The sequence below is a fragment of the Cervus canadensis genome, chromosome 11 (genome assembly GCF_019320065.1).
Source record: "Cervus canadensis isolate Bull #8, Minnesota chromosome 11, ASM1932006v1, whole genome shotgun sequence".
Classification (NCBI taxonomy): Eukaryota; Metazoa; Chordata; class Mammalia; order Artiodactyla; family Cervidae; genus Cervus; species Cervus canadensis.
Window position 1 is genome coordinate 12,163,647 of NC_057396.1, and position 13,652 is coordinate 12,177,298.

The following is a 13,652-nucleotide window of genomic DNA, read 5'->3' on the forward strand; positions in this document are numbered from 1 at the left end:
GATGAAGGTGAAAGAGGAGAGTGAAAAAGCTGGCTTAAAACTCAACATTAAAAAAAATAAGACCGTGGAATCCGTTCCCATCACTTCATGGCAAATAGATGGGGAAACAGTGAGAGACTTTATTTTGGGGTGCAGCAAAATCACTGCAGATGGTGATTGCAGCCATGAAATTAAAAGACACTTGCTCCTTGGGAGAAAAGCTATGGTCAACCTAAACAGCATATTTTTTTAATTAAAAGGTTTAAATTAAAAATTAAAAGTTTTTAAATTAAAAAGCAGAGATATTACTTTGCTAACAAAGGTCTGTCTAGACAAAGCTTTGGTTTTTCCGGTAGTCATGTATGGATGTGAGAGTTAGACCATAAAGAAAGCTGAGTGCCGAAGAATTGATGCTTTTGAACTGTGGTGTTGGAGAAGACTCTTGAGAGTCCCTTGGACTGCAAGGAGATCAAACTAGTCAATCCTAAAGGAGATCAGTCCTGGGTGTTCATTGTAAGGACTGATGCTGAAGCTGAAACTCCAATACATTGGCCATGATGCAAAGAACTAACTCATTGGAAAAGACCCTGAGGCTGGGAAAGATGGAAGGCAGGACAAGAAGGGGATGACAAAGGATGAGATGGTTGGATGGCATCACTGACTCGATGGACATGAGTTTGAGCAAGCTCCAGGGGTTGGTGAAGGACAGGGAAGCCTGGCATGCTGCAGTCCATGGGGTGGCAAAGAATCAGACACGACTGAGTGACTGAACTCATCTCCTCTAGGAAGCCTCCCCTAGACCTTAGGTTGAGCCAGTTATCCCTAATCAGTGCTTCCAAACTACCTTAAACTTATTTCTGATCATGTTACCTATGTTCATTTAAAAAATTATTACAACAAAGAGCCACATATAATAAACTACTGAACTTACCACAAAACTGCTGTTTCATACATTACTTTATATCCTTTGGGTTTCCTGAGTAACTCAAACGGGAAAGAATCTGCCTGCAATGTGGGAGACCTGGGTTTGATCACCAGTTTGGGAAGATCTCTCGCTCGTGAAGATCCCCTGGGGAAGGGCATGGCAACCCACTCCAGTATTTCTGCCTGGAATTCCATGGACAGAGGAGCCTGGTGGGCTACAGTCCATGGGGTTGTAAGGAGTTGGACACGACTGAGTGGCTTTCACTTTCTTTTTTTTTTTTTTTTAATATCCTTTACATAAAATTTTTGTGAGATATATCTTCAGTACTATAAAAAGCTCTTCTTTCTTCTGAAAAATTCATGATTCCTCTTTTCTGATAATGAGGATGATATAACTGATTATGTAAGCTCTTTTGTATGGAAAAGGTGAGATTCTGATAAATATTTAAAAAACAAAATGTAGATGAAGAAGGCAACCTTCTAGTAAATTCTCTTATCTATAGCAAAGATGAATTATTAAATCAGTATCTCTGGTTTGTTTCTCTTTTTAGTTTAGGTTCTTTGTTTTTTTGAAGTCAACTGCATCAGTTTAGACCTGTTTAAATATTCTTACTGAATCTGTTTTCAGTATGGAAAGGGTTATTAAACCTGAAATTGTATTCCAAGGACTTAATTAAATACATTTGGGCTCCGGAAGCAACGCTTCATGATTATCTTCCTTCCAAGTCGTTTGCACTAATCTTTTTTCCCCCCCTCAAATGCTACATGCAAGTTTCCTTTTGCTGACCTTCCCAGCAAACACATATATGAATTCTTCATATTTTGCAACTGCAGCCCTGAGATGCAGGGGGTGGGGGTGGGGAGTTGTTGGTGTTTCTGCTCTGTCATTAAATTACTCCTAAGCATGTCACTGATTTTTTGTGATTTCCCATTATTTTGCTTCTCTATTTTTAAAAAAATCAGTACTTAATTTGCTATAAGTCCTTTCGAGTGTATGAATAACATTTATCAACATAGCTGTGTGATGACAGAATTCAAGCTTTGAAATTCAGAAGCAGAGATCTGAAGATCTCTATTATATGCAGATCCAAAGATCCATTTTGGGGTACTGCAAAAAATGTTGTTAGTTTTTGATCTTTGTCATACTGCACAGATGTTATATCTTGAAACATACAGACAACTATAGATGAGGAAAAATGTGAAAGCATTACAAAGAAATGAACATGCATTTTAGAACTAAACCTAGTGATGGACAGATTGCCTGGTAGGGGAAAGAATACAAATATATCCTGCCAAGAGAACATATTCTTCAGGAAGTCATCCCTCACTCACCCAAAACATTGTTGACAGTGAATATCATTTTCCCTTGTGATTAGGCAGTGTTCTCATGAACACTATCAAATCAGATCATGAATTCTCTTGGAAGTGCCTGAGAGATATATTCATTCATTCATTCATTCAAATATGTGTTTATTGGGACTTCCCTTGTGGTCCAGTGGTTGGGAATCTGCCTCCCAGCACAGGGTACATGGGCTAGATTCCTGGTCCAGGGAGATTCCACATGCTCTGGAGCAACTAAACAGGTTCACCACAACTACTGAGGCTGTGTGCCCTCAAGCCTGTGCTCTGCAACAAGAGAAGCTGCCACAGTGAGAATCCCATGCACCGCAACTAGGGAATAGCCCCTGCTCACCTTCGGGGCTCAGCAGCGAAGAATCAGTGCAACCAAAAAGAAATAAAGAAATTCAAAAGAAAAAATATGTATTGTCAAATGCCCACTTTTTGCCAAGCTCTTTTCTACAACCAACAAGGATTCCTAGTTAGAGGTGACAGATAATAACAATAAACGGAATAAATAAGTAACGTATATGACTACCATGATAAGTAGAATGAAATAAATTAGAAGAGGATAAGGAAGATAGAAGTGCAGGGCTGTTTGTAGAATTTACGTGAAATGTCTCAAGAAGGAGACATGTGAACAAAGGTTTGATGGAGGTGTGAGGACATTAGTATTAGGATAGAAAAGTTGTTAGTAAAGATGTGTCAAAACCATCATGTTATGACAAGAGAGAAAAAAGCAAAAAACCAAAAAACTCCAAGTCATTCTGACTCAATTTTACCTTCAGTTCTGAATGTTTCAAAGTAATGGCAGCCCTAAGTGAAGACAAGTAGGTTTCTGATTAGTTTTCAGCTCCAAACACAATCTTCATTTAAGGTCAAGGAGAGGTGGTTGTCTCATACACCCCCTTTAGTTATTACGAGCTGGAGCAAAAATGCAGTAGACGACCTTGGGCGTATAGACAACTCACACCACATAAATGTGATATACATTAGATATCCAACATTAGATGCTCAAAGCAGGTACCAAGGCTTGACAGTTCATACAACACTTTCCAGGAGATTCAATAACAATACATCAAGATGCAATCTCCTCCAGGACAAATTCATCCTTCCCAAGATGCCAGAAATCTTTTATCTGCTTCCCAGTGCCTGAAGCAATATATCAAAGAGTCATGAAAATGCCATGAATGTGAAAGTAATTTTAATGAATCAAAGACGGAAGGCAACATGTCCACAGATGTGTAGTTTAGGAACTGTGATCAAGCTGAGACAATTCAGCTTACTCAATGGGGAGGTGACAGTTGATAAAGTAAATCACAGTTAAAGAGATCATATCATCTGAAAGTATGAGATTAATAGATTCAAACACAGAGACTTTTTGAAATGTGTTTCAGATAGCTGTTGATGTTGTTTAACACATCCCCAAGGTCAACTAGATGCCGGGGTCTTCAATTACTGACAAAATTTCAGCAATGTTCAGTCTTCCGTTCTTCTTTGGTCTGACTTAGACTGTATGTCCCTTTATTCTTTTAATGAATGAGATAGAAAACTACTATTTTTAGAACATGTTACACATGTTCTAAACATGTCAGGCACCATATCAGATGCTTTTATGTGTATCATCTCATTTAATTCTCACATTCCGATGTGTATGTGTGTGCTTATGTAGGAAGATGGGGAAGCAGAGGGAAGAGTTGCTACATTTTATAGGAGTGCAGAGCTGTTAGAGACTGCTCTAAATTCACTAAGAAATATTAAGGCCTGGATTCTGCTCAGGATTTCTAGCTCTGTTAAGCCATCTGCTACTCAGCAGGACCACTATAATAACGACTATTTCCATAGCATCTTATTGTTTATATTACATTCATACTTTGATTATATATCGTGATCCTAAGATCATTCTAGTTAGTTAGTTTTCTTCAAAGTTATCAAAATGCACTAAAGCCACATGTCTATCTTTTCAGTATAAGCTCTCATAAACTACATTTGCCTCTATTAAACTACAAATGCCTCTTTATATTTGCCTCTATCTCAAGATGAGGAAAGAGACAGCATTTTCAGTGAATATAATAAAAACAAAGAATAGCAAATTACTTCACTTCTCTAAGAGTGTTTCCTCAACTATAAAATGAGGATAATAATATCTATCTACTTAACTATCTCATAGGATTGTTGTAAAGTGTGATAATACTGTGTATATGAAAGAGCTTTAAAAATTATTTGTAATAATGCATTATATCAATGATACCTTTATAATACACTTTCTTCTTGATTTTCATTGCTTTTCTTTTTTTTTTTCATTGCTTTTCAACTTACATAAATATATGCTTGATATCAAAATTTTATAATGTATCAAAATACATACAGTAGGAAGTAAAAATTCCATTTCACCCTTATCTTTCTCAATACGACTAATTTTCCTTTCCAAGAAGTGATAATGATTACTAGAAATACTTGTTCTTGCAAATCTTTTACTATTCATTTATATTCATGAATTTAAACGTATTTATTTTTTCTAAATACATATTAATCAAATATATTTTACTTTACTTATATTTATTTTTTGTTTACTTTTGTTAACAACATGTCTTTGGATAGTTGTGTGGTAACGTAGTATTTTATAATGGATAATTAAGGTATTTCTATTGTGTGCTTGTGTTTCTATAACGTCCTCCTGCCTTCAATCTTTCCCAGTAGGAGGACATTATAATGCTTGTGTGTCTATAATGAACACTCTCTAACACACACATATATCTTCCTGTACTAGTAAGTATATTTTACTAAGTTAAACTCCTGCAAGTGGAGTGTCTGGTCAAAGAGCATATTAATTTCAATAGTATGGTCAAAAAATCTCCCAATAAGGCTGTGCCGTATTATACATTCTCTGACAGTATACAAGCATCTAATAGTACACAAGCATCTTTTTTTGGATATTTGCAAACATTAGTTATTATCAATGTTTATTTTTGCCTATCCAATGAGTGAAAAAGTCACTGCTACTTTCATTGTCATTTACCCTATTATCCATGCGGTGTTGCATATTTTAATGTATATGCTATTGGCTAACTGTATTTTTTTCATGAAATATGCTTTTTTGTTCTGTCCATTTTCCTGCTGCATTGTTGCCTTTTCCATGGTTTATAGACACTCCGTATACTATGGCCATATTTCTCCTTTTTATTTTATACATAGCAAAGATCTTATTCTAGGCTGTCACTTTTGTTTTTGTTTACAGTATCACTCACAGAAAGAAGTTTCATATGTTTACATATTTAAATCTGTTAGTCTTTCCATTTTTGGTTTCTGCTCTTCTGTCTTGCTTAACGTCTTTTCTACCAAAAATTCTAAAAAGTCTTCTGTGTTTTCTTCTAGTACTACTGTTTTTCCTATTCTTTGTAAGATGTATAGCTAGTTTCTACCTCAAATCATAAATAAAAAGAGAGTTCTGATTGATTAAAGATATATGTATCTATCTATCATCTATCTTTTTAATGTTTCCCACAATGGATAACCAATTGTATTCAGTTCAGTCACTCAGTCATGTCTGACTTGAAAAGCCATTCATTCTCCACTGATTTGGAATCACTTTTACCATATAATTAATCCTCACACCTACATAAGTTTGGTTTTGGATGACACTCTAGTCTTCATTTTGCCTTGTGATATCTTCTTGTCTAGCTCCAATCCATAAGACTACATGTGTGTATATTGTTGATCAGTCTCCACGTCTTGTGTGACTCTTCACAACCCTGTGGACTGCAGCACGCCAGGCCTCCCCATCCTCCACCATCTCCTGGAGTTTGAGCAAGTTCATGTTCATTGCTTCGGTAATGAAATACATGTATATTATGCAATTGTAATAAAGGGGTATTTATACTTTGGCCACCTGATGTGAAGAGCCAACTCATTGGAAAAGAACCTGATGCTGGGAAAGACTGAAGGCAGGAGGAGAAGGAGACGACAGAGGATGAGACGGTTGGATGGCATCAATGACTCAATGGACATGAGTTTGAGTAAACTCTGGGAGATGGTAGCCTAGCATGCTGCAGTCCATGGGGTCGCAGAGTTGGAAGTAACTTAGCAACTGAACAAATATTCTTTCTCTTAATACTATAAACATATTTTCATGTTTCTAAGTAGTTTTTCTTAATTATTATTATTATTAAATATTTATTTGGCTGCACTGAGTCTTAATTGCGGCATGTGGGATCTAGTTCCATGAGCAGGGATTGATATCGGGCCCCTTGCATTGGAAGTGTGGAGTCTTAGCCACTGGACCACCAGGGAAGTCCCTCTTAATTATTACTTGAGTGGCTATAATCTATTGTTTAGATGTACTGTCCCTTATTTCTCCCCTATTCTTTGACACTTTTATTGTTTGCTTCTAAAGATACTGCTGCAATGAAGAGTTTTGTTCTCTTTCCCTCCTTCCTGCCCTCCCACCCTCTCTCGTTTAATTGGCAAATCCTTAATAGTAGAATTACTGCATAAATTGGCGTGAATATCTTTATGGATTTTGTCACATCTTGCCATATTACTAACATGATTTCTTCAGTTTTCAATGTTCTCAGTCATATATGAATTTATTTATTTCACTGTAGTCTTCTCAGTATTGAGTGTTACTTCTCAAAAACGTTGAATAATTTAGTAAACTATTACCTCAAGTTGCCCTGATAATCCTATATGAAGCTGGTTATCTGTCCCATTGTTCTGAATGCATCTTGTTTATTATATATCACAGCTATATAATAATTGCTCTTTAAATAATAACAATAAAAACTTAATCTGTATTGTGAGCTTGAAAATGACATACAATCTTTGATTCCTTCATGCTTCTATTTGTTAACTCACTATAATAGACAACATATTGTGGACTATGGGATAATTGAGTGCCAGGCCAATAAAGTCCAATTTTAGACATTTACTTTTCTGGCGCTCTGTGGCTATGGAGCAAAATAATCCCCAAATTAAATGACATATAATGACCTTTTGTTATGGTCACATATTTTCCATATTTTCAACAGGGCACAGAGGGCATAACTTTTTTCTCTTTCACTATAACTGAATAGCTCAAAGGCTAACAGAGATTTAATGGCTGGGGGCTAGAATCAGTTGAATGCTTATTCACTCACATTTCTTGCAGTTGATGCAAAATGCTGGCTAGAGCTTTAGCCATCTATGTTGGCTAACAGCTGGAACATCTCCATGTGACTTCCCCAACTGGGTCGGTTCCAAGGGCAAGTATCTTGAGAGAGAAAGTCAGGTAGAAACCACATCTTTCATGACGTAGCTCAGAAGTCGCAAAACGTCACTTATTTTGGTAGTCATAATCTCATCTAGATTTAAAAGCAGAGAACACAGCCTCCCTCTCTTGATGGAGAAGTATTAACATCACATTGTAAGAAGGGGGAGTGGGATAGGTTTACTTCTGCCACAAAATTTGGAAAATATTATCCGCCACATTTGTCATTGCATTTCAACATTTTGCTCTTCTTTTTGACTGATTTTGTAAAATATTTATATTTATGGATACACTTGTCTTTTATTTTTTAATTGACATATAGTTGATTCACAGTGCTGTACCAACTTCTGCTATACGGAACTGCTGCTGCTGCTAAGTCACTTCAGTCGTGTCCGACTCTTCACGACCCCGTGGACTGCAGCCCACCAGGCTCCTCCATCCGTGGGATTTTCCAGGCAAGAGTACTGGAGTGGGTTGTCATTGCCTTCTTCGCTATACGGAACTACTTGTCTTGAAAGACACAGATTCACATTCTACATTTGCACTGTAGTTCTGTTAATACCATTTATGGTGTTTTCTGAACTATTTATTCTACTGCCTTTTATTCTTTACTCAAAATAATATTTAACAACATTCAGATGTTACTGTGGATTCTGCTCTATTGTAGGGAGCTCTCTTTTGTTGTTCACTTAGCTTATAAGGAGAGCTGGTCATAATTTTAGCTCTATGTCAATTTATGGTTAGTGTCAAACTGGCCAAAGACTCAAGGAAGGGGAAAAAATCAGATTGGAAGACTGATAACAAGCAAACCTAGGAAGAAATTGTAGATTGACATTTTGGAATGGGTCCAGAGTGTGAAAATTTTTATTCTATGAAAATGCCCACCCAGAAGAACCTACAAGAGAAGAGGCCCTAATAATCTAACAATAAGATGATCTATTTTTAGAATGTATTCATTTTTAATTGAAGGATAATTGCTTTGTGGTGTTGTGTTGGTTTCTGCCATACATCAACATGAATCAGCCGTAGGCATATCTATGTTCCCTCCTTCTTGAACCTTCCATCCCACCCCTCTAGGTTGTCACAGAGCACCCGGTTGATTTCCCTGGGTCACATAGCACATTCCTACTGGCTATCTATTTTGCATATGATAATGGATGTTTCCAAGCTACTCTCTCAATTCGTCCCACAGTCTCCTTCCCCCACCGTGTCCACAAGTCTGTTCTCTATGTCGGTGTCTCTACTGCTGCCCTACACATACGTTCATCAGTACCATTTTTCTAGATTCCGTATACATGTGTGTTAATATATGATATTTGTTTTTCTCTTTCTGACTTACTTCACTCTGTATAACAGACTCTAGATTCATCCACCTCACTAGAAGTGACTCAAATTCATTCCTTTTTATGACTGTGTAATATTCCATTGTATACAGTGAAGGACAGGGAAGCCTGGCATGCTGCAGTCCGTGGAGTCGCAAAGCGTCAGACTAGCTTAGTGACTAAACGGCAACAATATATGTACCACAACTTCTTTATCCATTCATCTGTCGATGGACAACTAGGTTTCTTCCATGTCCTGGTTATTGTAAATAGTGCTGCAATGAATATTGGGGTACATGCATCTTGTTTCAACTATGGTTTTCTCAGGGTATATGCCCAGTAATGAGATTGCTGGGTCATATGGTAGGATTCCTAGTTTTTAAAGAAATCTCCATACTGTTCTCCATAGGGGCTGTATAAATTTACATTCCCACCAAAATTGCAAGAGGGTTCCCTTTTCTCCACATCCTCTCCAGCATTTATTGTTTGTAGATTTTTTGATGATGGCCATTCTGATCTGTGTGAGGTGATGTATCATTGTAGTTTTGATTTGCATTTCTCTAATAATAAGCAATGCTGAGCATTTTTTCATGTGTTTATTAGCCATCTGTATGTCTTCTTCGGAGAAATGTCTGTTTAGGTCTACAAGATGACCTATTTTGTGGCTATTAGTGAGAGCTTTCTTTTCTTAGCAACCTGGTACTTGTTCAATGAACTTATAAAAAAATACGGCAGGAATCTAAGCTAAAGATGGACTGACCAACATGGACTTTATTTTTGAACAAAGCTTATCTAGTGACCCCTACTGCTGAATGCCTAACCAACCAATAGCAAAGATTAATGCTGAGTTTTCAATATGGTATCATACTTGGAAGAGAGCAACTGGTCACCTAGTATAAACGGTCTACATTACTCATAGCAATTATGAAGCGGCAACTATTTGCCTTCAGAAGAACATATATTAATACTTACTCTGTCTAGTTGTTGTTGTTATTTACTTGCTAAGTTGAGTCCAACTGTTTTGCCATCCCATGGACTCTTTTGCAACCCCAGGGACTGTAGCCTGCCAGGCTCCTCTGTCCATGGATTTCCCAGGCAAGAATACTGGACGGGTTTCCAGTTCCTCCTCCAAGGGATCTTCCTGACCCAGGGATCAAACCTGCGTCTCCTGCATTGGCAGGCGGATTCATTACCAATGCGCCACCTGGGAAGCCCAGTCTGTTTAATCTGGATGCTTAATTTTATTTTCTCTGTCTGTCATGCTCTTGCCCAGCACCAACATCCTCAGAAGTAACAAAAGCCTTATTTGCTACCATCCCACATAACACTGCATTTGAATAATGGGCTCATTTTACAGCTAAAGTGGGACAGTGGGTAATTTCCATCAGATTCAGGGTATTACCATGTTCTGTCAAACAGAAGAAGCTGGTATTATTATAGAATAGTGAATATATAGTGAAGACTCACTTATGACACTGTCCAAGGAACTATATCTAGAAGACTGATGTTCTTTCATATAGAATACAACACATTCTCTGAGACAGCTTCCAGTATATGGTGCACTTTCCCTCATTGACACACATGGGTCTGTAACTCAAGGCATAGAAGTGAGAGTGGTTTCACTCACTGTTATACCTAACTATCTACTTGAATAATGTTTGCTTCCATCTCCTTTTTGTGCTTAGGTGGCCTAGAGGTATTAACACTCAAGAGATGAACAGTTTCACAGGGGCCATAACAATGGTCTCACCAAAGTGGAATTTGATTGCTCTCAGACCATTTTAATTGTCCCCAATATCCATTTCCTTCCTCTTGCACAATTAAAATTATTTTAAAAAATTTGGACCAATGGACACTAAAATGGACAGGATTCTAAGATCAATCACAGATTCTTAACACTGGTGTACAGATCTTGTAAAACCCCTCGCCCTGAGTATGGCCGGATTTGTGAATGTGGTGAGACTTCACTCCTGTGAAAGATTGCATTACTTGGCAAAAGTGCGGGTATTTTGCAATAATCTGAATTAGCTTGTAAGCAGATTGTCCCAGTCAAGTCTTCAGGTGAGAAGAAAATCTGGTTGACATTTTGACTTCAGTTTAGTGAGATCCTGAGCAAAATACCCAGTGAAATCTTGCCAAGACTCCTAATCCACAAAAACTGTGAAAGTGTCAGTTGCTAGTGTCCTATTCTTTGCAACCCCACGGACTGTAGCCCGCCAGGCTCCTGTGTCCATGGGATTCTCCAGGCAAGAATACTGGAGTGGGCAGCCAATGCCTTCTCCAGGGGATCTTTCCAACCCAGGGATCAAACCCAGGTCTCCTGCGTTGCAGGCAGATTCTTTACTGTCAGAGCCACCAGGGAAGCCCCTCAAAAACTGTGACATAATAAATATGTGTCAGGCTAGGCTACTAAATTTATGATTACTTGTTATACAACAATAGAAAATGAATAAATGCATATATTTAAATGCTGTACTTCTAAGTTCCTCTTGCAGTAAGTGCTTGATCTGTGACTAAGTTCTGGCCCAGACAGGAGCTGAATTCAACTGTGTAACTTCTGAATCATCAGAAAGGTAAATAATGGCCATACTTTTAATCCTTTGGAACACAAGAGGAATTGCTGGATCATATGGTAGTCCTGTTTGTATTGACTTATTTTTTTGTGGTAAATATACATAACACAAAATTTACTATCTTAACAATTTTTAAGTATATAGTACAGTGGTGTCCGCTCTATGTATTCATTGTATAAGAGATGTCTAGAAATTTTTTCATCTTGCAAAACTGAAACTCTGCACCCCCTGAACATTGACTCCCTTTTCCCCATCCCTCCCAGCCCCTGGCAACCACCATTCTATTTTCTGTTTCTAAGAAGCTGACTACTTTATTTGCCTCATGTAAGTGGAATCATACAATATTTGTCTTTTTGTGACTAGCTTATTTCATTTTTCATATTTCAATACATAGTATCCTCAAGGTTCATCCATGTTATATCATATGATAGAACTCGTTTCCGTTTTAAGCCTAAATAGTATCCCATTACATATATGTATAACATATTTGTTTAGTCATTCATCTGTTGACGGGCATTGGGTTGCTGCCACCTCTTGACTATCGTACATACTGCCACTATGATATAGGTGTACAAATACATCTTTGAGATCCCACTTTAAATTATTTTGCATATATATCCAGAAGCGGGATGCTGGATCATGCATGTGTACATGCTAAGTCTCTGCAGTCATGTCTCACTCTTTGCAACTTTATGGACTATAGCTCACCAGGCTCCTCTGTCCATGGGATTCTCCAAGCAAGAATACTGGAGTGGGTTGCCATGCCCTCTTGGTTTGGTAGTTTTGCATTTAATTTTTTGAGGAACCTCCAATATTGTACTGACCCATTTTAGAACCCCATCAATAGTGCACAGAAACATTCTGATTTCTCCATATCCTCACCAATATTTGTTACTTGGGGAGTTTTTAACAGTAGCCATCTCAGTGGGTAAGAAGCAGAATCTCACCATGGTTTGGATTTATAGTTCTCCAGTGATTAGTGAAACTGAGTGTCTTTTCATATGCTTGTTGGTCACTTATACCTCATCTTTGGAGAAACATTCAAGCCTTTTGCCCATTTTGTAACAGGATTTTTTGTTGTTGTTAATTGGTAAGTGTTCTTTATGTATTCTTTAAATGTGCTGGGTATTGTTGTCTGTGCTTTTGAATTCACTTCTAAGGAAACATTGCCATTTCTTGATGCTAGCCTATCACATATTTTCTGCTTTGCAGAAGTACCTGGAAGACAGTGATCCATTTGTAGCAATATGCAGAAAAAAACGTCTGAATTTTTTTTTCCTTTGCTTTTCATATGGACTGCTATTTCCATGCACTGGAAGCCACTTTTTCTTTCTCAAAGGACTTTTCAGCTTTTATATTGTTTTCTCAGGTCCCCAGTCTTCTTGTTCCTGCATGACTACGAGGGGCGAGTTGAAGGAGAAAGACAGAGCTCATGTTAATTCACCATTTTGTTAAGAACTGGAAATCCTGACCCTTTTTATTACTTTCTTGTGGTGGAAATGATTTGGTCTGACAGGTCTAATCACAATTCCATGTGTGGGGTGGGGGTTATAGGTTAATATGCTATGCGCTCTCTGCTCTTTACAAGCTATATTAAACAGTAAGAGTGCTTAGAATTCTTTTAAGAATTTTGCAGGTATTTTTTTCACATTTTTATTTTTTTAACACCAAAAATATTTTGTATTGGGGTATAGCTGATTACCAATGTTGTGATAGTTTCAGGTGAAACAGAGAAGGGACTTAACCATACATATCCATGTCCTACTGTATAGCACGTGGAACTCTGCTAAATGTTATGTGTCAGCCTGGATGGGAGGGCGTGTTTGGGGGAGAATGGATACATGCAAGCATTTATATTGTGACAAACTGGTGAAACACACCTTTCTTGGAAAAATTATAGAGTGATTTAATCAAAAGTACTAGTTGTTGTTCAGTTGCTAAGCCGTGTTCAACTCTTTGCAACCCAGTGGATTATAGCATGCCAGGCTCCTCTGAGAGAAAAGAAGGCCCTCACCCTCCTTGCTATTCTCTGGAACTCTGCATTCAGTTGGGTGTATCTTTCCATTTCTCCCTTGTCTTTCGAATCTCTTCTTTCCTCAGCTATTTGTAAAGTCTCCTCATACAAACACTTTGCTTTCTTGCATTTCTTTTTCTTTGGGATGATTTTGGTCACTGCACAATGTTACAAACCTCCATCCAGGGTTCTTAGATCTAATTCCTTAAATCTATTTGTCACCTCTACTGTATAATCATAAAGAATTTAATTGAGGT